At 60.8% G+C, this 21904-nt stretch overlaps 1 protein-coding gene across 7 annotated transcripts in view; it reads left to right on the top strand.

Moving 5' to 3' along the window:
* The first annotated feature begins 310 nt into the window (after nucleotides 1-310).
* Nucleotides 311-21904, top strand: part of ELFN2 (extracellular leucine rich repeat and fibronectin type III domain containing 2) — a 57518-nt gene continuing 35924 nt past the window's right edge. The window contains exons 1-3 of one of the 7 annotated variants that reach the window (XM_047742677.1): nucleotides 355-370; nucleotides 872-935; nucleotides 10657-10824. The gene's annotated coding sequence lies outside the window, so the exon portion shown is untranslated. Of the gene's footprint in view, nucleotides 371-687; nucleotides 936-1213; nucleotides 1376-1973; nucleotides 2075-10656; nucleotides 10825-21904 lie in introns of those variants that run through there. The other 6 variants (XM_047742679.1, XR_007129580.1, XM_047742676.1 and 3 more) reach the window with 6 other exon arrangements.

Genomic DNA, 21904 nt, shown 5'->3' with positions numbered 1-21904 from the left:
AAGGGTAATGAGCCACTGCCAAGGGCCCCCGCACAAGCGTAGATCTGGAGTTTAACACTGTCTCTGCGGTCAAGCTCGCTTTGTGACCTTGGGCGAGTGGCTCTTCTCCCCCGAGCCTCAGTTGGCTCGCCGATAAAATGGGAACGCAGCAGCCGCACTTCTCGGGTTGCCCGCGGTGGAGCGCCGGCCGCCGGCGGCCGCGCGGAGGTGAGGAGGGGTCCACCCGCGGAGGGGGAGTCGGGGGCCGCGGGCGTCCCCCGGCGTGCGCTGGGGGGCGCTGCGCACCTCGTGCGGCCCGCCCCGCGGCAAGTTTGCCTCCAGCTGTTGAATGCGCTCGCGACGGCGTTGGCGGGACCCGGAGCCCGCGGGGGTGAGCTGGGATGCGGGCCGGGGCGAGGCCGGGGGTCGGGGGCTCCTCGGTCCGCGCGGCCGCCGCCGCCTCCCCTGGCGCTGCAGCTGCGGCGTTGGAGCCGGGCGCGGCCCCCGCCCGCGGCCGTGTGTCTGTGCGTGCGCGTGTGTCCGTGGAAGGATCCAGCCGGGAGAGGGGGCGGGCGGGGTCTCGTTGCGGAGAGGCCTGCGGAGGGAGCCGGGCGCCGGGGCGGGCCGGGGCGGACGGACAGACGGCCGGCCGCGGGCCCTGACGCACGCTGCGCCCCGGCCCCCTCCCGGGCGGCGGGCCCCGCCGAAGCAGAGGCGCGGCGACGGGGAGGCGGGGGTGGCGGTGTCTGCGCGCACACGTTCGCTCGCAGACACACACACACACGCACACACACGCACACGCGGGCCACGCCACAGACACACGACACGCACCGAGCCTCGGCCGGGCGCCGCGCACACTCGCACCCGCGCTCACACTCACACTCGCGCGCAGGCCCCGCAGCCGCCACCGCCGCCGCCGGAAGCGGCGCTCGGCCCGGATCCCGGCTGGGCTGGAGGTAAGTGAATCCCTCCGGATCCGAGCGCCCGCTGGCCGGCGGAGGCGGTGGGAGTGAGGACTGGAACCAGAGGGCACCCCTCCTCCACCGGTGGGGGTGGGGCTTGTTGTGGGGGGGCACAGCTGAGGATTGGGGGGGTAGGATGAGACCGGGAAAGCCACCCCCAGGGGCTCCGGGGTCTGGGGAATCACTGTGAGACCCCCCCGGGGGACCCCCCTTTGTGGGAGTGCGGGTGGTGGTGGGCGGAGGCGGGGTGGGAGGACGCGGAGGACGGTCGGTGAGGTGAGCATTTTTGGGGGGTGGTGCAGAGGCTCGATGGTGGACGGCTGTACCAGTCAGTGCCACGCCGCACCTCTCTGCCCCCATCCTTGCGAATCGGGGACCCTGGCCCCCTGTTTCACGGAGTGCTGCCGGGGTGGAGCAATTCATCTTCGTAGCTGGTAAGGGGGGTTTGGTTGGTGCTGCTCTAGGGGGAGGGAGGCAGGGTGGGGCTTTACCCCCTTTACCCGCAGGAGGGCGATGGATTTGGTAAGAGGACCAGACGCGGGGAGTGGGGTCCCCTAAGTGGGTGGGGACCCTGGCAAAGGCTTTGCTCCCTTCTCCGTGGTGCTGGTGTGGGGCAAGCAGGGAGGCAGCCCCGGGAAGCAGCAGGAATCGGCACAGACTGCAGCTCTGGCAGGGAGGGCCACGGCCCCAGGCTGCGTGTGTGTGTGTGTGTGTGTGTGTGTGTGTGTGTGTGTGGACTCCAGCAACTGGCAGAAGATGGGGGCGGGGGGGAGGGTGGGTGTGTTGGCTGGTGGGGCAGTGTGTGCACGTGGGGAGGGATGTGTGTGCTCTGTGTGTGTGCACACAGGGCTCTGTGCAGGGGTGGACCCTACTCTCTCTGTACACACACACACACGCATGCACACACACACACACACACACACACACACACACACACAGAGTCTGTGGCCCAGCAGGGTTTTCTTGGACTGTTTGGAGGGGACAGAGCTGGTGTGCGTGTACGTGTGTGCACTCGGGGAGCATGTGTCCAGGACAGAAGCAGCCACAGTGTGTCAGGCATGCCCAAGGAGAGACAGGAAGGGGATGGTGGCGCTGGCCCTCGGCTGAGCTCAGGAGGAACGTGGGACTTGAGGGTACTTTCTGTCGCTCTGTGCTCCGTGCTGTGCTCCTTCCCCTGAACCCTTCCTAGCCCAGTGGCCACCTCTGGAGGGCACTGCCTCCGTCCTCTTGCCCCCCGCCCGCCCTTGCCGAGACACAGGTGTTGGACTGGAGTACGTGTGTGTGTCCAGGCTGCGGCTGTCGCTGCTGTCAGCAGCCCAGGCTGTCGGAGGAGGAGAGAAGCTGGGGGGCAGGGGGAGGAGGAGGGGGTGCTGGCAACACCTGGAGGAATGTGGTAGAAGCTGCCAGCTCTGGGCTGCCTGATTTAGTCATTGAGGGACATTTTCATACACAGAGCTGCATCATGGGGGTGGGGTGGGGAGGATTTTTGCCTGTGCACACATATGTCCAGGGCTCGCACACCTGTGCCCCTGGCCTGCCAGGCACCTGTGGGACGTAGTGGGTCTCAGCCATCAGCAGGGCCCGTGGGCCTGCGCACCCGCATAAACGTGTGTCCTATGAGGAATGTGCACACACAGGCTGTGTCTGTGAACGCCTGTCCAGAGTGAGTGGTGACTCTCAAGCTGTGTACGTGGGTGGTGACCTCTGGGCCATCTGCATCTGGGCAACAAGAAAGAGGAGTAATTGAAAGGGGGGGGGGTCTTGGGGAGAAGTGTGCGTAATGCCAGCATGGGCCTGTGGGTGTGACGTCAGTGAGAACCTCTGGGTGTGACATCAGCGGCAGGCTGCCAGTGACGTCACTGGGATAGCAGCGTGAGGGGTCACCCCCAGAAGCTAGAGTGTGTGATGTCAACCGGGAGGGCTTGTGGCCGCATGTGCCTCCGTCCCCCGTGTTGTGATCTGTGAGAGGGGGAGGAGGATGGGGTCCCTGAGGGAGAGGTCCCTCTCCAGACGCCCCAGGTGGGTGTGGGGCCCCTTACCTGAAGGCTTGTTCTCTGCCCCCCACCTTTCAGTGGGGGCGCCTCTTCCCTTCCTCTGACAGTCTCTGTTCTCCACCAGCCCCAGCCGGGTCACGGAGATACGTGTTTGTGTGAGCAAGGGCGGTGTGCAAATTCATGTGACAACACGGCCGAGGGGACGGGCCTGCTGGTTCTAGTCCCGTGTGGCTACTCTGTGCTTTGTGATTTAGGCCTTCCTGTCACCTCTCTGGGCCTCGGCGTCTCATCTGTAACCTGGGGCAGGGGTGGTTGGAAAGGTGAGGGGTGTCACAGGGAACGGTGGGCCTCCGGGGTGCCGGGTGCCTGGCTTGTGGTGGGGGCTCGGCCCATCACGTCCCTTGGCTTCCTGTCCCCCAGCTCGGAGTCTAACTTTGTAAAGAACTTTCTCCCTCCTCGGATCCTCAGAGCCGTCCTGTGGGGCTGGCCAGCTGGTTTCTGTCATGTAGTCATTTGACAGATGAGTAAACTGAGGTCTGAAGGGTAAGGCGAGTTGTCCATTGATTGAGTCCTTAGAATTGGCCCCTCCCCTCGGGGGGAGACTCACTGGATTGGCGGCTCCCTTCCCACAGGGCACTGTCTTTGTTTTTATGGACAGACCGGGAGCTCTGTGCATTGGGGATGGGGAGTGCCCAAGGCCAAGGTGTAGCTGGCCACCATAGAGGCTGCTTCCATCCCCAGCCCTCTCTTGCTTGTCCTTCTACCCCACAAGCTTCTGGCGACTGAGCCTTCTCTAGTGTGCTCCTTGCCCGCTGCCCCGTGCGGCTTCCTTGCCTCCTGAAGTCTGCGGGATGTCTGCTTTGGAAGCAGAACTGGTTCCAGTGACATCTCTGCTGAGCGGCTGTGTGTGACACGGGGGTCAGCGGCGCTGTGCTCTGTCTGCGAGGCTGCAGCTATAGTCTTGCAAGCTCGGTGAGTGAGTGTGAAAGTGTGGCATCCATCCCGTGGCTGGGAGGTACCCATCCCGGTCACCTCCCCATTCCAGGTACAGTGCCCTCCCCACCCCTGGGCCTAGATCTGTTCCCCCACAGTCTGCAGTGGTGTCCCAGGCCGTGCGGAACAGAAAGCCAGGAAGCAGGATTGCCTGGAAGCCCGAGCCTCCTTAACCAGTAGTCCAGAAGGTTAACTCAATCCTCTGCCTCTCACTGCCCCGTCTGATCCCCTATTGAATTAACCTTCTCGTGGCTCAATGAGTTTCGGGGGCAGGGTCACTGTCATTATTACGGGCCGGCGGCGGGGGGAGGGTGGTGGAGGGTGCTGGGAGTTGGAATAATAGAGCCCCTTCCCCTCTGGTGAGCAGACAGCCCCCTGGGAGGCCCCGGAGAGGCCCTGAGGGTTAGGGAGCCACCTGGCAAGCCTCAGCTGCTGGGTGCCGCTGGCGGCAATCGTTACAGTGATAATAATAATAATGATATGAGCTAATATTCATTGAGCCCAAGAGCCAGGCCCGGGGTGAAGCTCTTTGTAAGTGTTTAATCCCCACCAAACCTTCTGCAACACAGCCATTCCCATTCCTCATCTCCTACACAAGACACAGAGAGGTTACAGATCGGCTCAGGGCCACACAGCAGCAGAACGAGGACCAGAAGTCCCACATCTCTGCCAGGGGACCTTTCCATCTTGGGGTGTCCCGGGGTGAGGGGCCTCTCCGGGCCTTGCCTTGCTCATCTGTCAGCAGGAGAAGCAGTGGGTGTGGCACAGGGACAGAGGGGCAGGAAGGCTCTAGGGTCTCAGGCCTGTTCCACATTCCTTCTGTGCTCCCCCCACCCCTGGGCGACCTGTGACATCCCCGAAGCCAGCAGCACGCTCTCTTGCTGTCCTCCAGCACCGAGCACAGCGCCGGCGCCCAGCGGGTCTTTTGGGGGCTCCCCTGGGTGATGGAGGGAGTGCTGCTCCCAGATTAGTATCTTCTCCGGTTCCGAGGCTATCACGGCCTCAGCGACAGTCCCCTTGGGCCACTCTACCATCTTCTCCCCCTGTCTCAGTCAGCAAAAGAGTAGGGGCCCAGGGTCCAAATTCTGTCTCTTTTTAACGGTGTGTGTCTTGGGTAAGTTCCCTTCCAGGAGGCCCTGCTTCCTCAGTATAAAGTGGGGATAGCAATGCCGGGTTCCTAACTTTTCCAGTGCGGTTACGTAAGAGAATGTCAAGTGCGGAGCATTGTGTCTGGCACATAGTAGGTGTCAATTAGATGAGTTCCCTCCCCCTTCCCATCTGTCTCCCTTATTCATTCCTGGTTCTCTGGAGTGGGTCCTGGGCTGTGTGCGTGTGTATATGTGTATCCCTCCCTCTCCTTTCAGCTTCTCTGTTCACCCCCTGAGACACATAGAAACTGTTTCAGGAGCCAGGCTGGGGGGCCCCACGGAAGTGTGAGAAGGGCCTGAGAGCTGCCTGTCCCCCCAGCTAGAATGTGCAGAGGGGCTGGGAGGGGGCTGGACATGTCTGCTGTGCACCTGTGCATGTATGTGAGTAAGTGTATGCGTGTGACTCTGTGCATGCCAGTGCATGCTGGGGCAGGGGGTTAGGGGACAGCGGGAAGCAGTTCCAAAAGGCTGCCCGGCCAGCCCGCTCCGGGCCCAGCCCCAAGACTCAGGCCTGCCTCAGTTTCCCTCCTTGGCCTGGCTGGGTCCCCTCTCTCTGAAATTCTCCTGGGATGGTGGAGAGACACAGGCGGCGGGGTTGGCAGGCCACCTCCCTTGCTTTCCGCGCTTCTCGCTCTGGGGCTGTGTGGGGAGGTTCATAGTTCTGGTTTAGCTGTTCCCTCTGTGTCTCTCCTGCTAGTACATCAGCTCCACACAGGCGCAGACTAGTAGGCCAGGCCCTCAAAAATGACTTGGGCAAGTTCCTCTTATCTCTGTGCTATTTTGAGGATGGACTGATGCATTTTGCATTCAGTACACACGCGCGTGTGCGTGCACGCAGGCACAAGCGTATCTCACCCAGGGATAACTGTGGTGCCCCAGGGCTCAGGCAGGAACGCATGGAGAGGAGTCACGTGGAACATCTGGAAGAGAGATGAGACACGTGGAACATCTGCCAAGTGCCCAGCGTGGGGCCTACGCACAGTAGGGCTGGGCAGACGGGGTGGTTCTTGGTTGTCTGTGACCTGACCCCGAGGCTGCAAGGGCAGGTGCCGAGCCAGCCTGGAGAGCTGAGGGTGGGAGAGGCTTGGTCTGGCCGCTTCTGTTTGTCTGCTCGCCCCCCCCACCGTGGGGTCCCCGAGACTGCACACCTGCTGGGTGCCAGGCACGGGGCTCCACACTGGCTATTATCTTGTTTAATTTTGGCCTGAGGACGGTGAAGGAGGGCCAGCCAGCTCTGGGTGGGGGCGGGCCAGGTGGAGAGACCATTAGGAGCCAAGGTCTGGAGGTTGGAAAGCCTGGAGTGGATTTTGGGAAGATGAGTCTGGAATGCGATTAGGGGCTCCATTACACAGGACGGTCAACTTTGGGCTAAGAAAGGGAACGTTAGGGGCACCTGGGTGGCTCAGCGGGTTAAACCTTTGCCTTCAGCTCAGGTCATGATCTCAGGGTCCTGGGATCGAGCCCCACATGCAGCCCCACATCAGGCTCTCTGCTCGGCAGGGAGCCTGCTTCCCTCTTTTTCTCCACCTGCCTCTCTGCCTGCTTGTGCTCTCTCTCTGTCAAATAAATAAATAAAATCTTTAAGAAAAAGAAAAGAAAGGGAACGTTATCCTTTTTGTGAGGGAACACCAAGGTCTCTGGGCAAATCTGTTAAAAATGCAGATTCTCAGGCTTCGTCAGCTGAGACTTTGATTCAGGAGGGGCGATGTATGGCCCGGGAACCTGCATTTTTAATGCATTTCCAGAATATGAATTCGCCCATGTTTGCTGGTTGGAGGGCAGCTGAGGGGGCTGCGTCTTCTGGATCTTTCTGCACAGGTGGGGAGGCACCAAAGGCATCTGCATTTTTCAGAGGAGCCTGGGGTCAGTTCTGTAGCAAGACCAGGCCAGTACTAATCATCTCCGTGTTCACCAGCTGCTGTTCTGAGCTTGCCCAATGGCCCTCAGCAAATCCTCAGAACGACCCTCTGCATCGTTCCTGTTGCATAGAAGAGGAAGCGGAGGCAGAGTCAGCGGTTTCGGGTTCAAGGCCGCACAGCTGGTAAAGGCATGAAGTACGGGGCAGGTGAGGTGAGACCAGCGAGGGCCTGCCCAGCGTTTTGGAGAGAGACCATGCCCTCCCTCTCCCTTCCTTTGGTGCCAGGGTACTGGTGGAGTTGAGCCTGGAGTTATGCCTGTGAGCAGAGGCTGGAGGCCGCCAGGTGGTGGAGGTGGGAACAGAGAAGCCAGAAGAGGACGGAGAGCCCGGAAGGCCTCCCGGAGGCGGCAACGCAGAGTTGCACAGTCGCGAAGCACTGGCCTGAGGCGGGTCATCCGGTGGGCGCTCTGGCCCACGCAGGTGGCTATGGGCCGGGCGGTGAGCGGGTGTCCATCCCCGGTGCGCACCTGGGGCAGGCCCCCAGGGTGCACCGGCGCGCAGCTCTTCCCGCACGGCTCCGGGGCACCCACCCCCGGCCCCGCCCAGCAGGGCACAGGCACGTGCACGGCGGCGGGGTGGGCGGGAGCGCGCACAGGGAGGCCCCTCCCCAGGTCGCCCGTACCCCCTCCACCCCCGCCCTCACCGTGGCCGGCAGCCCGCCTGGTTCTGCCTTACTTCCCTGTGCTTAGAATTTGCAGCCGCATCCCTCGCAGCTCGCAGCCAATTTCACGGCCTCTGGGCTCGGCACGGTGCGCTGGATCGTAAACCCGCGGGCTCTGGGCAGGGGGCTGGCGGACGGCCAAGGCGCGTGCCCAGGGAAGGGGGCGGAGGGGCGACCCGATCAAGGGCCTGTGACTTGTTGGCGACCGGGTGTGTGTGTCAGGTGGGTGTGGACGGGATGGGGTTGGCGGGGCGCCGCCGAGAACTGCCCTGGGAGTGCGGCGCCCTGGGTGTGCAGGCGTGGCCCTGCGTGTGCTGGGGGTGGGGTGGGGTGTCAGGGAGCGGTCCCCAGTGCGCTGGTGTGCCGGGGGCCGTGTGCGTTGGCCTGTGAGGCCGTGTAGGGGCCCCCGTGCCTGTGGGCAGGTCTGTCTGTGTGTGTATGGTGGAGCACGAGTGCCTGCCGCGGGTGGTCCACCAGGAGTGGGCGCCAGTGCGTTTCCATGCTTGTGTTGAGGGCTATCTGTGCCCTGGTCCCAAGCATGGTGGCACTCGTGTGAGTCCACGTGTTCAGGTGGGCGCTGCTATATCAGGGTTCTGTGGGCAGCTGTGGACGGTGCATCTGGGTCTCTGTGCACATGTCCAATTGAGGGGATGTGGGATTCTGGTGTTAGTTGCTCTTCAGTGTCCTGTGGGTGCTGGCGCGCGCGCGCGTGTGTGTATGTGTGTGTGTCAGGGTGTCTGCTGGCCACAGTGCTCCGGGTTAAGCGTGGAGGAAGTATCCCTGGGGGACCTGGGCCTGGGAGCCCTTTCCAGGAGCCAGCAGGTGCGTCCTTGTCCTCTGCCTTTGAGCCGGGCAGCGCCGGGAGCGCGTGCGCGCTTGTGTTCCGGGGCCGCCAGCTGCCCGCGTTGGAAGGGTCTATGTATGTTTATGAATGGCAGTGTCGAGGGGGCCAAGGTGTGAGGCTCTGCCTGTGAGGACGGGCTGGGAGGACCATCTGGGCTGGTGGGGGGTGCGGGCCAGACAGGGAGAGGGGCCTCTGAGGGCAGAGAGGGAGTGTGTGCGCGTGTACGTGTGCGCACAGATGGGAGAAGGTTGGGTGGAGGCACATCTGTCCAGAATAGTGTGTGTCTCTGCCAGGGGAGGTCAGGCAGGTGCATTACTCTTAGGGTGTATGAGTGCATATGACCCGATGGTGCCCAGCAGGGCGTAGGCTATGGGCACACTGGGAGAATGGGTGTGTGCGAGTCATCAATGAGAGATGGCACGGGGTGGGGGGGTTGCTTGTTCCCTGCAGCAGAGGGCCTGGGGCCCAGTGGTAGAAGGAGTAGGTCCGGTTGGGGTTGGGGTGACTGATAGGAGGGTGGTGTGGTTGCCCATGTGAGGAGGGAGGGGCTGTGTATGGGAGCACCTGACGACAGGGAGTGGGAGGGTATGGGGACCGTCCCCACCTGGGTATGCTGTGTGTGTCCATGACTGAGTGGGGTGTCTGGCTGGGACGTGGGAAGAGCCTCCAGACTCTGGGGCCCTTCAGGGAGTCAGGAACATGAGCGAGACTGGGGTGGGGTGGGAGGAATGGGGTCCCTTCATCTCCTAGAAACTACCCATTTGGAGGGTAGTGAAAGAAGTCCTGTGACCCCTTCCCTCCTCTTACTCTTGAACCCGATGGGGCCTATAAGATGGGGACCCAGCCTTCCCCATCTCCCAGCCTCCCTCTCCCCCACCTCCCAGCCTCCATGTCCCCCCATCTCCCAGCCTCCATCCCCCAGCCTCCATCCTCCCACCTCCTAGCCTCCCTTTTCTCTACCTCCCAGCCTCCATGTCCCCATCTCCCAGCTTCCATCCCCACCTTCCAGCCTCCATCTCCCAGCCCCCAGCCCCCCACCTACCAGCCTCCCTCTCTTCTACCTCCCAGCCTCCATCTCCCAGCCTCCATGTCTCCCATCTCCCAGCCTCCATCCCATTACCTCCCAGCCTCCCTGCTCCCTTCCTCCCAGTCTTCCTCTCCCCTACCAGCCTCCATCTCCCAGCCTCCATCCCCCAACCTCCCAGCTTCCATCTCCCAGTCTCCATCTACCCCATCTCCCAGGCTCCATTCCTCTGCTTTCATCTCTCCATCTCCCTGACTCCATCTCCTCCTACTCCCTCCCTCCCTCCCTCCATCTCCTCCATCTCCTCCACCTCCTGGCCTCCATTCCCCACATCTCCCAGTCTCCATCTTCCCGACCTCCCCAATTCCATCTCCCTATCTCCCACTTCTCCTTGCCTCCTTTTCCCCCTCCTCCCTGCCTCTGTCCCTCCCATCTCCCTGCCTCCTTCTCCTCCATCTCCTTGCCTTCCTTTCCCCCTCCCTACCTCCCTTTCCCCTATCTCCCTGCCTCCAGCTTCCCCTCCTCCCTGCCTTCCTCTCCCTCATATCCCAACACCCATCTCTCCCATCTCCCAGCCTCCATCTCCACCATCTCCCTGCCTCCATCTCCCCCTTCTCCCTGCCTCCCTCTCCCCCTTCTCCCTGCCCCCCTCTCCCCCATATCCCAACATCCATCTCCCCCTCCTCCCAGCCTCCATCTCCCTGCCTCTATCTCTCCTTTTCCCTGCCTCCCTCTCCCCCATATCTCAACCTCCATCTCCTTCATCTCCCAGCCTCCCTCTCCCTCGTCTCTTGCCTCCCAGCCTCCATCTCCGGGCCTCCATCTCCCCGCCTCCATCTCCCCCGTCTCCCCGCCTCCATTTCTCCACCTCCCTGCCTCCATCTCTCCCATCTCTCTCCATCTCGGCCTCCATCTCCGTGCATCCCTCCCCTCTCTCGGCCTCCTCCCTCTCTTTCACACTGATATTCATTTGTGGTATATTTGGTTGCCATGGGAAACCTAAGAAAGAAGTGAGTGTACCCTTCAAGACTTCAGCATTTTCCCTCCTCCCTCCCTCCTGCTGCCCCCCTCCCCCTCCTTCTCTCCTCCTCTCCTCTCCCTCCCTCCCCTTTCTCCCCCTCGCTTCCCCGCAGAAGGAGAGGACCTGGGTGAGAAGCTGCCGCTGCCTGAGCTGGACCAGGACCCGGGACCCCATTGCTCCTGCTGCTGCTGCCTGGCGCCGCTGCTGCAGGGGCCTCCCTGAGACCAGGCCAGGGATAGAGCCTCGTGGGCCGGAGGGCCCCCTTAGCCCGCAGACATCGGTAAGGACAGGGTCCTTCTGACTGTGTGCGAGCGTGTGGCTGCATGTGAGCCTGGCTCACATGACCTGGCCTTGTGAACTGTGGTGTAGCCAAGCCTGTCGCCCATTGGTCCCTTCCTGTCTTGCCTGGCAACCCCCCCCCCCCCGCACCCCTGCTATAGGCACCCCCACCTGCTTCTCCCCAGCTTCCCTTCCTCCGGGCCTGCGAGGCAGCTGGCAGAGTGGCAGGCCTTTCTGGGGGCCGGGACAGGCTCCCTGTGGGGGGTGGGAGGAAGTCACACTCCTGCCCCTTGGCCTGGCCTCTTGTACCTCAGTGGGGGGCCGGGGCATCGGAGGGGGCTGCTGGGGTGGGGACCGGCTTCTGGGGTCTCCTTTCCTCCCTCAGGAGGGGAGGGTGTCTCTTCATTGTCGGGAGAGGCAGACTGAGGGGCTGGGAGAGAGCTGGGAGCTGAGACGCGCGGGGCAGGATCGATAGGGGCCTGATCGGTGTCGGGGATTTCATCGGGGAGAGCAGTCAAACAGCTGGCGGCCTCGGGCAGACGGGAGCTGTTGGTCTCTGCTGGGGCTGGTGGCTGCCGCGAGAGGAGAGGCTGTCACTGTCACCGTGGCAGTGTTGGTGGTGGCCACGTGGAGGGAGCTGTGGTCCGGGCGGGTGCTGAGTGACGGTGGTTGCCTTGGCGAGGGAGCCGCCTCTGTGGCATTGTGGTCTCCATGGAGAGAGGAGGAGACAGAGGGAGGAGGCTGGCTGTCTGGGCGCGGTGTTGGTGGTTGCTAAGGAGAGGGAGATGCCGTCTCTAGGACGAGGTGGTCCCCACGTGGAGGAGCCGTGGCTGCCGAGAGGTTGAGGGCCCTGGGGAAGGGCCCGGTGCTGGAGGCTCTAGGGGGGGCCATGCAGGGAGTGGGAGCGAGTGGGGCGGTGGGGGCTCCGTGGGGGGGGGGTGGTGTTACAGGGAGGGGCTGCGGCCCTGGGCTGACACAGGGTTCTCTGAGGGGGAGGGAGGTCCAGAGGGTGGGTCCAAGCAGTGCCCTTCCCTGCCAGGTTCATCCTGTTCACTCCCATGTCTGTGGCCAGGTGCCCCCACCTCTGCCTTCTGGAGCCTTCCTCTTCCTCAGGGCCTCTGAGCATACAAGTCCCCACTCCGGATGCATGTTCTCTCCTTGTCCCCAAGTGACTTGGTCCCATACCTCACGTTTGCTGTGCTCCAGGATACCTGGAATTGATACTTGCCTTTGAGGCATCAGAGAGGGAAGGTCACTTGCCCCAAGTTGCACAGCAGGCACGCACCGAGGCTGGGATTTAACCCCTGGGTACCTGTCTCCCCAAACACCCAACTCACCGGTCCTGACCCCTCCCCTGGGAGCCTGTCCCTCTGTGACCACCCCGCTGAGAGTTGGCTCTCTCTTCCCTCAGTCCCCAGGTCCTTTTCCGAAGCAAACATTTCACTTCAGTAGTTACAGGAGGCAGCAGCTTGGGACAACAGAGTCCTGGGTTTGAATCCTGACTCCGGCACTGACAGCAGTACGGTCCGGGGCCTCATTTTCCCAATCTGTAAAATGGAGACGACGCACATGCTTCTTGGGCTTGTGGTCACTGGGGATAATGTATGTCACGCCCCAGGTGCGGTTCCTGGTGCGTTAGCAGAGCCGCCGTTAGGTGTCAACCCCACCACCATCAACATAATTCCTTCCAAAAATGATTGAAAAATTATTTTCTGACATGCCCGGGGAGGACAACAGTGGTGATGTCTCACCGGAGGTCAGCCTCACTGCATCCTTGTCTGTGACCCTTGAGCCCTGGAGGCAATGACCTGGCCGCAGGAAGTGGGGCTGGAAAGGAGAAGGGCCTCCAGGAGTCACACAGCGCCTTGGTCACTGAGTGGGCCTGGAACCTGGTGTGGCTGGCTTGGCATTCCATGCTCCCTGCCTGCCTAATCCAGGGGCCTGGGTGCCTGCTGTCCTCACACAGGCCTTGGCCCTCCAGCTGCCGCCCAAGTCTCCCACCTCCTGGCTTCCTTCAGGGTCCCCAAGTGTCCTGAACCTGCCCAGCTAACCCCAGCCCGGGGCACGGCGTATCAGGCGAGTGGCGGGTGGTGTCCCGGGAGCAATGGATTCAGGGCAAGTCCTTCCTGCTACTAGGGGCCACGGATGGAGAAGGATGTCCAGAGAGCGACATCTGAGGGATTTGGGGGATGAGTGGCATGGTGACTCTGAGTGACACAGACCTGAGTTCAGAGCCTCTCTCTGCCACTTTTTAGGTGGGTGGCCCTGGGCATGTTTCTTACCTTTTTGGGAACCTCAGCTTTTTTCTTTGTACGATGGGTGTGATAGGGCTCAGCTTTATTTGACCCGCGTGCGGCAAGGGGGTGACAGTGAAGCCCAGCATCTGCTGCCTAGCAGGGGCTCCCTGCTCTTTTGAACCCGTGAGCCCTTCCGCGCCTTTCCAGTGACCTGCGGGAAGTCGTGGGAGAGGTGTCCTGTGTAGCCCCAGGTGGTAGAAGGGAAACCAACCAGGGCATAGACATCCGTTCCTCCCAAGAGACTTTCTGGCGGTCAGTGCTATCTTGGGATCGCCTGGGGGAGAGGCAATGAGCGTCCCGTGACCCGTGAGGCCACATAAGGCCAGCAGGACCTAGGGTTGGGGATGACAAGACCTCGGATCCCATCATCATGTTGCCATTTACGGGCCGTGGGGTCTTGGGAGCCTCAGCTTCCTCACCTGCAAAATGGGAGGAATGAGAATGAATCCAGGTGTGTGGAAGAGACGGGGTTCCCTCGAAGCTGCCCGGCATCCTGTTTTCCAGAGGAGGAAAGCAAGGGGCAGGGAGCTCACAGGGCTTAGGGGCGGCTTTTTCTGGAGCTTCTGCTGTGTGCTGGGCGCCCCCCCACCCAGACTCCATGGGGCACTGAAGTCCTTGGCCTTTGTACTTGCTGGTCCTTCTGCAGGAGTTGCTGGCCCTCTCTGGGTTCCCACCTGCTCCCTGGGCTTGTCCTGGGCTGCCCCCTGAACCCCCGTCCCTGTTCCATGTCGCCTCCCCAGGGAGCCCCTTCCTAAGTGCTCTGTTTGTGGCCCCGGGCCTCTTCCCTCTCTTGGTAGCCCCTAACACAACCAATTGCTCTTTTTGTTTTTTGTTTTTTGTTTTTTGTTTTTTTGCTTTTTTATTATCCACCCTTTTGCCAGCGCAGTGTCAGCTCGTGAGGGCCGGATCGTTCTCGGTCTGGTTCCTCCCTCTATCCCAAGTGCCTTAAACGGGGCCTGGCATATAGTAGGTGTTCAGTCAACACGTGATGGCAGCGTGGATGGGTAACCCTGCCGGGGGCCCTGGGCTGCCAGTCTTGTCATTTGCATCTTAGCTACAAGGCCCTTGAGCCTGGGGAGGCCAGGCCAACTGGACCCGGAGACACAGTGGGGAGTTGGTGGCCGAGCTGGCCTCAGAGCCCCAATTGCATGCTGACTCTGGGTCAGGTGGGGGCCTGGCCTTTCAAACTGGAGAGTTCGGACTTCACTCTGACTGCAGAGGCAACATCGCAGAAAGGCTCTGAAGCAGGGACGGCTCCTGCCTGCCATAAGGAAGAGGTTTTGGTAGCAGCCTGAGTCATCAGTTCAGGCGCTGTGTGCCCTTAGGCAAATTACTTACCCACTCTGTGTCTCAGTTTACTTGTTTGTAAAATGGAGATGATATCTTATCTAGACAGGCTTCTGGGAGGTGGTGGACTTGGAGATTTGGATTTGCAAGCTTGACTCCAAGGCCCTCTCCCCAGGAAAGACCAGCAGCCTCTCCTGAATGCCCCCAGGCCTGGGAGGCTCCATCGCTCATTCCTGAGGGAACTGAGCTTCTGACTTGTGAATAGGGACGTTTATAGTGCTTGGAAAAAGCCATTTTCTGCCCTGCCAGCCTGGGCTCTCACCCTGCCTGTCTCCCCCCCACCCCAAAAAAGAAAAATAGAAGAAAGAAGGAAACTGGTTTTCTTGGGGCACTTAGTTCGTGCTGGGGACATTGCTGTCTGTGTCCACATTCACAGTCCCAGCAGCACAGGCAGAGTAGGTCTAGTTAGGCCCATTTTACAGATGACCTGCCTCAGGTTTGGGGAAGTTTTCCATGGGGCACAGAGCAGGAATTTGGACCTGGGCCCAGAGGCTCCTGCCTGCACTGTCGGGAGGGGAGGCACCTTGGAGGCATCTGGGGTTGGTCCACTCTGGGGTGACCCGGGGAGTGAGCTGTTGATCCCAGCCCCATCAGGATCTGATTTCGGAGGCTGGACCTTAAGAGAGGCTGTGGCATGGACAGCCTGCTCCCCCATGCCCCCCACCCCTTGCCTGCCCCCCCACCCCCTGCTGGCAGTGACATTAGCCCAGGGAATAGATCTAGCCTTGTGTGTGATCCCAGTGGTTCACTCAAGACCCCATTTGTTTGGGGAGGAGAAAGGGGGGTCTGTGGTGCCCAACAGAGGTGGGATTCATGAACAGGGCCCGGGGGAGGGGAGTAGGCTGCCTGGTACGGGCCAGGCCTGGAGGACTGCCAGGAGGGAGAGGGATAGGAGGAGGGGTCCTGCTTGTACCATTGGGGCAGAGTGTTATATTCTGGGTGGGGGGCTGTGTGCGTGGAGGTACAGGAGGAGGGAAGGGGGAGTCTCACCCCCATTACTTCCTAGTCTGAAAGAAGGAGAGCATGGTGGCCCTGGCCTCAGGGAGTCCCTAGTCTTCCAGCAGAGGATTGGGGGTGGGGGAAGACTGGGCCATCAATATCCTTGTCTGGGGAGTCATAGCCCTGACTTCAGGGAGTCCCCCATCTCCCAGGAGCCCTAGTCTGAGGGCAGAGGCTCAATCTGCTTCATTAGTGTAGAAGGAAAGCACAGTTCCTTTGAGTGGGAGCTCCCCGAGTTCCGGGAAGACTTCCTGGAAGAGGCAGTCCCTAAGGATTGGGAAGGGGTTAGATTTAGGGCAGGGGCTCCAGGCAGGCAGGTTCTGTGGTTGGAAGCAAGGCACAGTGGGTTCCATCCCGATCCTGAGTGGTCCTGTGCACCTGAGTCTCTCTGTTTACTCATCTGTGAAGTGGGGACATTGCCTGCAGACAGCACTGGGCTCCTGCAGGGGCTGGAATGAGACAGGGTTGTGCGAGGACTGTTTACATAGAACAGGCCATAGGGCTGCTGGGGACTGCATGGTTGGTAAGGCCTGAGGCATTCTAGAAGTTGCTAAAAATCCACCCCCCCCCCCCCCAGCCCCTTTGCCTCTGCACTGGGTCACAGCTCAACCAACCTAGCTTCAAGTTTTACAAACACAGGAGGGAGGGCAGACTCTGTGCTGAGCTGTGACAGGGAGCCAAGGGCCATAGCTCTCCTTCCTGCCTCTGACTTGCTGTGTGACCCTGGCTCATCTGACACCCTCTCTGGGCCTCAGGCTGAGACCCAGCTCCTCTTCCCGAGGATATCATCTGAAGTTTATGGGGAGACACAGACCTTCCCCTCCCTGCTCAGGGCTTTGCTTTAAGGATAAAGGTGGGAGCTGGCCGCAGATCCCGAGCATCCTGGGAAGAGACGGGCCATAGAGGGCTCGGCAGAGGAGGGCAGGTACCCCAGATGATGGTGGCTTGGGAGCCCTTGAGCTGAGCAGGGACTGGAGGAAGGAGCCCCTTCTTGCCTCTGTCTGACATTCTGGAGGGTCGGCTTGGGGTAGGTGGGTCAGAGCAGGAAAGTCCTGGGTCTGTGAGATGGGGTGACACAGTGGTCAAGCCTGTGGGCCCAGGCCTGGGTTCCACTCCCTGTTCTTCCCTAACAAGTTGCCAGGCCTCTGCAAAGTGGGAATTAAAATAGTACCCGCCTCCGAGGACTGATACTCTAAAGTGCTTGGGGCCGGCTCCTGGCATACAGTGTGTGCTCAGTACCTGCTCACTCTGTCTGTTGTCGGGGTTCCTGGTGGCAGGTGCAGGGGAGCAGGGCTTCAGCGGCCCTCCCAGCCACCCCGTCTCAGGCTGTTGGGGATGGGCTGTGGTGCATGGTGTCCTGAGGCCTGGGATGCCAGTTTAGGAAATGCGGGGGTGTCTGCCTGGCCCCTCCCACTCTCCCCAGTACCTGCCGGACAAGATGTGGACGTTGCTGCTGGGTTTTGGAGTAGGCGGCCTGCGCTCCCTGCCAGCTCCTTTGTCCTCTTGCTGGCTGCGTGGTTCTGGGCAGGCCATCTCCGAACCTCAGTTTCCCCATCTACAAAATGGGATCAAGGTTCTTCATGAGGATTAAGTGGGACAAAGCAGGCCGGCAGCATCATCTGCTCCCCTACAGGCACATGTGATGCATGGTACTTGCGGTCATCGTCACTGCCCTGCTCCTCCCCTCTCTGATCCTGCTGGCTCTGGTGGCTGCAGCAGGGTAGGGGGTTCCTGGCTTGGCTAAGACGGCAGCTGACCCGGACACTCTGTTCTGGATTCTAGATTCCGGGGGAGCTCCAGGGTGGAGGAACAGGGCTGTCCCCAGAGACCCCCCCCCCAGGCCCGTGGCGGGGGGCAGCCTGCAGACCGTGAGGGGCCTGAGGAGAGGTGGGAGCCGGGCCTCGGCAGGGGATTGGGACCCTGGAGTCCTGGAGGGTCTAGCCCACAGGGTCTCCATCCCCTGCCCTGTCCTCCTGGGCATCCTGACACCCAGAGAGGCACTGGCCCAGGGTCACTGGGCGGTGAGTGGCCGGGCTGAGGGCGGAACCCAGGAAGACCCAGAACTGTCCCCTCCTGGGGCCCCTGGGCCACTTCGGATCGGATCGCATCCCCCCTGGGCCCGAGCGGAGCTTTCTTGGCTCTGCCGCTTGCCTCTCACTCCATCTTTGTCTCCCCGTCTTCTCTCTGTCTTTTGTCTCTCCACTCTGCCCATCTCTGTGGCAGCTTTGGTGTCCCTTCCTCGGGCCATGCGAGGAAGGTGGCTGGCCGGCTGCTTGGGTGTGCGCACATGCACACGGGGTGATTCTTGTGTGTTCGTTGGGTGTTGAGTGTGCATGTGTAAAGGGGAACGTGTGAGTGTAGACGCCCGCTTCCTAACTAAGGAATGGACGCGTGCTCTCTGAGGGACGAGCTGGGGCCTGGTGGGGTCCTTCCCTGTGATTCCAGGCCCCCTGCAAACACACGTGTGCTATCTGTTCTTACCTCCTTGGGATTCGCCTCGCAGCCTCTCCTCCTTCCCGCGCCCCCGACTCCACACTCTGCACCTCTGCTCTCGGGGACCCAGAGGGGGCCTGTCCGGCTCTGCCTTAGCTGAGGGCCCCCTTGCATGGCCATTTCCCTGTTGGGGGGCTGGGTCGGTTGCACATTTTCCACTTTCACCAACATGGCATGATTTCAGATTCTCGCACCCCTGACCTGGGTGGGCGCTCGGTGATGTGGGTGGGCTCGTGGGTGGGGATCAGCTTCTGAGGGTGCGTGTGGACATCTGGGTCCACTCTTGGCTGAGGGCTTCAGGGACGACTCCCGTTCTGGGTGCGATTCCTGCTGGTGGGGCTCCGTGGGACCTTGGCTGTCCCTGGGGCAGAATGCTGGGGATTGGGAATGCTGTGGCAGCTGCTGGGAGGCCGTAGTACCCCTTGCCATCCCCTGCCTGCTGTGGCCCAGGACCACTGGCCTCAGGCCCTTGGCACCGAGGGTAGCTGCTTTGGCACCTGGCTGCCCAGGGCCCCTGGGTGGCCCTGGCTTTCTGGAGCTGGGGGTCAGGCAGAGAAGTTGGCACGAGGGCTGGTTCCCAGCCTGTGCTCTGACCTCTGTCTCCATACAGCCTCTGCCTACCTCCTGGAGCCCGAGCCAGGGTCAGTCCTGGGATGTCTTCATTCTCTTAGCCGAGCTGGAGCTACCTTGGTGCTGTAGGGAGCGAGTATTGGACGGGGAGTCCTAGACCTATGGTTTGAATCTCAGCTGTACCCCTTGCCCTCTGGGTGACCCAATTCTCTGGCTGTCCTTAGAGCTAAAGGGACTCATTTATTCTTTTGATTTAACAAGGCCCAAAGAATGCTTCCCACAAGCCAGGCACTGTTGAAAGAACTTTATAGAAATTCAATCCTCACAACAATCCAACAAAATGTCATGATCCCCATTTTACAGATGGAGAAACTGAGGGGGCAGAGAGGTTCAGGATCCTGCCTATGGTCCCAGAGTGAGTCAGTGGTGAGACTGGGATTTTGAACCTGGGCTATCTGGCTCCCAGGGCCCCCGCCCCCAAGCACCTTGCTGTGGGAGCCCTTGAGGGTCTGCAGGGAGCAATGCTCCTGCAGGGTCTGGGCCAGCCCAGAGCCCTGGTCTGAGCCTTGAGGGAGGTCCAGGAAGGTGGTCCCAGACCACGGTAGGTGTGGCAGCTTGGGGTCAGGCGGGACTTGAGTGCCCAGCTCGTCACTCACTGAGCAAGTCACTTGACCTGGCTGAGCCTCAGTTCTCCCCTTGGTCAATCAGGGTCACGGTACTTACCTGGCAGGGCTGTGGTGGGAATTCCTTGTGGCGAGGCCTAGGGGACCCCAGGTATGTGGCAGGGACTCAGGACGTGGGGGCCAGCTGTGAGGGCTCCATGACAAGGGGAGAGGGAGGCGGTTTCAGGGGTGGCCTGTGCCGGCAGAGCTGAGCGTGCAGACTTAGGAGCCTTGACTGGGAGCCTCCGGGGGGCACACAGACAGCCTCCCCTCATCACTGGGCACACCTGTCCCTCTGGTGTGTCTATCGTGCTTCTGGACCCAGCGCTGGGACAGTCAACTATGTGTGCGTGTGTGTTGGGGGCATACCGCCACCCCTGGTGTCCCCCACATACACACAGCCATGATGGGGAGACTGAGAATCCTTGCTTGGGGGGGGCTGGGATACAGCCTCTGCTCCCTCATTGTTGCAGATGGGGAAACCGAGGCCCAGGCAGGGGAAGGGGTTTACTCTGGGGCCCGCAGGGAGTTCCAGTTATCTGAAGTTTCATTGCTGGGCAGGACTTTGTCTAAGAAATATAGGGACAAACCCTGCCTTTGGTAGCCCGTCCTGGTTGCCCTGGCCTGTCTCTATGGGGTCAGTGCCTTGCTGTGTTGGTTTCTGTCCATCCCATGCTGTGTTGATTAGAACATGGGACACTGGACAGTGGAAGCCAGGGGAACAGAAATCTTGCCCAGCCAGGAGCCTGGTGTGCATACAGTAGGCGCTCAGTACACATTGGTTGATCAAGGGACCCTAGCAATGAGCCCTTCCTGCTCCCCCTCAGTAAAGGCCGAATTTCAGAGGGGCGGGGACTTATCCAGAGGAGAGCGGGGGAATGGAGCCCAGACGTCCTGGCTTCCGATCCCAAACCCTCTTGTTCTCTGCACTCATGGATGCGTGTAGCACGTGCATGCACACACGTACAAGCACACATGCACACACCTGAGCGCAGAGTCACATGCTCAGTGCGCTTGCTCTATGACTCGGTCCAAAAGCTTCACTCTGATCATTGCTCAATTTTCTAGCTTAAAAGTATCCATCTGTCCATCTCTCTGCCAAGGCCGTGGGCAGGACACCTAATGGGATGCCTGTTCTGGGGCCTCCGCCATCTGTGGCTGCCCCCAGGATGGGGCAGGAATCCTGGAATGGGGTTCTGGGAGGGTAGGACCTGCCCAAGGGACACTGCCCCAGGCATGTCCCCTGCTGTGTCCCCTCCTTCTGGCCACATACACCAAGTGGCACACTGAAATCCCTGCCCGAGCATCCTGATTCCCCCCCCTCTGCCATTTCTGGGCTGTCTCTGGCTTGGGGGGAAAGGGGGTGTCATTCCTGGGGACCAGCCTCCCCCGCCTCCCCCAGGAAGCCTGCCCTAATGCCCGGGAGGATGGTAATTAGCATGAGGCAGGCTGATTAGCTCAGAAATTAAGTCTTTGTTTCCCTTGCTCCCTAGTTTCCCTAATTGAGCAGATGCGGAGTGGGGGGAAGGGAGGGGCTGTGGGCTGGTCACGGGGCTGGGTGGGTGCCCATGTGGTTGTGTGCTCAATGGTGGAGGTGGTGGGGGTGATGGGAGGGGGTGGACAAGGGCCCGGTTGGGGTCCTGCGGTGGGACTGGTGGAGGAATGCCGGGGTGGGGTTTGCACCTGGTGTGGACCCCCAGGCTGCAGCCCTCTGGGGATATCCTTGCTTGGCTGGGGGCAGGGCATCACTCCCAGGACCCCACTGGAGTGCTTGTGGGCCATCATTCTTTCCTTCAAGTTTTACCATCCGATCAGTAATCACAATGGTTGTCCTTTGTCGAGCGCCTGCTGTATGCATTCCCTGGGCTGAACACCTTTTGTGTATCTCCTTGTTGAGTCCTCCTCACTCAGTTGTGCAAGGATAGGACCCCTTATTTTTTAGGGCAGGAACTTAAGGCTCAGAGAGGTGAGGTGACTTGTCCAAGGTCACACAGCTCAGAGCAGCTAGGGCAGGGTTCCGACCCAGGCAATCTCACGTGGCCCTGTCCCGGGCTGAGGGCCATTTGGACTGGGGAGGGAGGAGCCTGTGATCAGAAGGTGGCCAGTCTGGGTCCTGGATGACAGGGTAAGTGAGGCCTTTGCCCTTCTCATTTGTTATACTGGGATCCCTGCGTTCGCTTTCTCAGGTTATTGAAACGTTATTGGAACGTTAGCAAAGACTGTAATGATGATTTAGTTAGTGCTTCCTGGGTGCCAGGCAGGTGACACGTACTCATGTGTTTTCATCTTTCACGTTCACAACAATCGCACGCGCCACGAGCAGATACCCTCCTTATCCCCATTTCACATTCGCAGAAGCCGAGGTTGAAGTGGGGTGGGGGGACACTCCTGGTCCCATAGTTAGTAAGCAGGGACCCGGGGTTCGGCCCGGGTTCGACCATCCTCCTTGATCGCCACCATAGGTCTGTAACACCTGTGGGGGGGCCTGGCTGTTGGTAGGTGCTCAAAAAGGTTAGTATCCTGTCCCCCTCTCAGAAGGAGCAGGTTCCTTGAGGTCCCACACCACTGGGGGACCCAGGGGGTAGCCCTCCTCATAGCAACCTGTGGGATAGGCATTGCTTTTATGTCCCTTTTAGGGATGGGGAAGTTGAGGCTTGCCCAGGATCTCACGGCTGGTGAGGTATAGGGGCCCGGATTAGAGCCCCGGAGGTCT

The sequence above is a fragment of the Lutra lutra genome, chromosome 8 (genome assembly GCF_902655055.1).
Source record: "Lutra lutra chromosome 8, mLutLut1.2, whole genome shotgun sequence".
NCBI classification, from domain to species: domain Eukaryota; kingdom Metazoa; phylum Chordata; class Mammalia; order Carnivora; family Mustelidae; genus Lutra; species Lutra lutra.
This window is presented reverse-complemented; position numbering and strand designations above follow the sequence as displayed.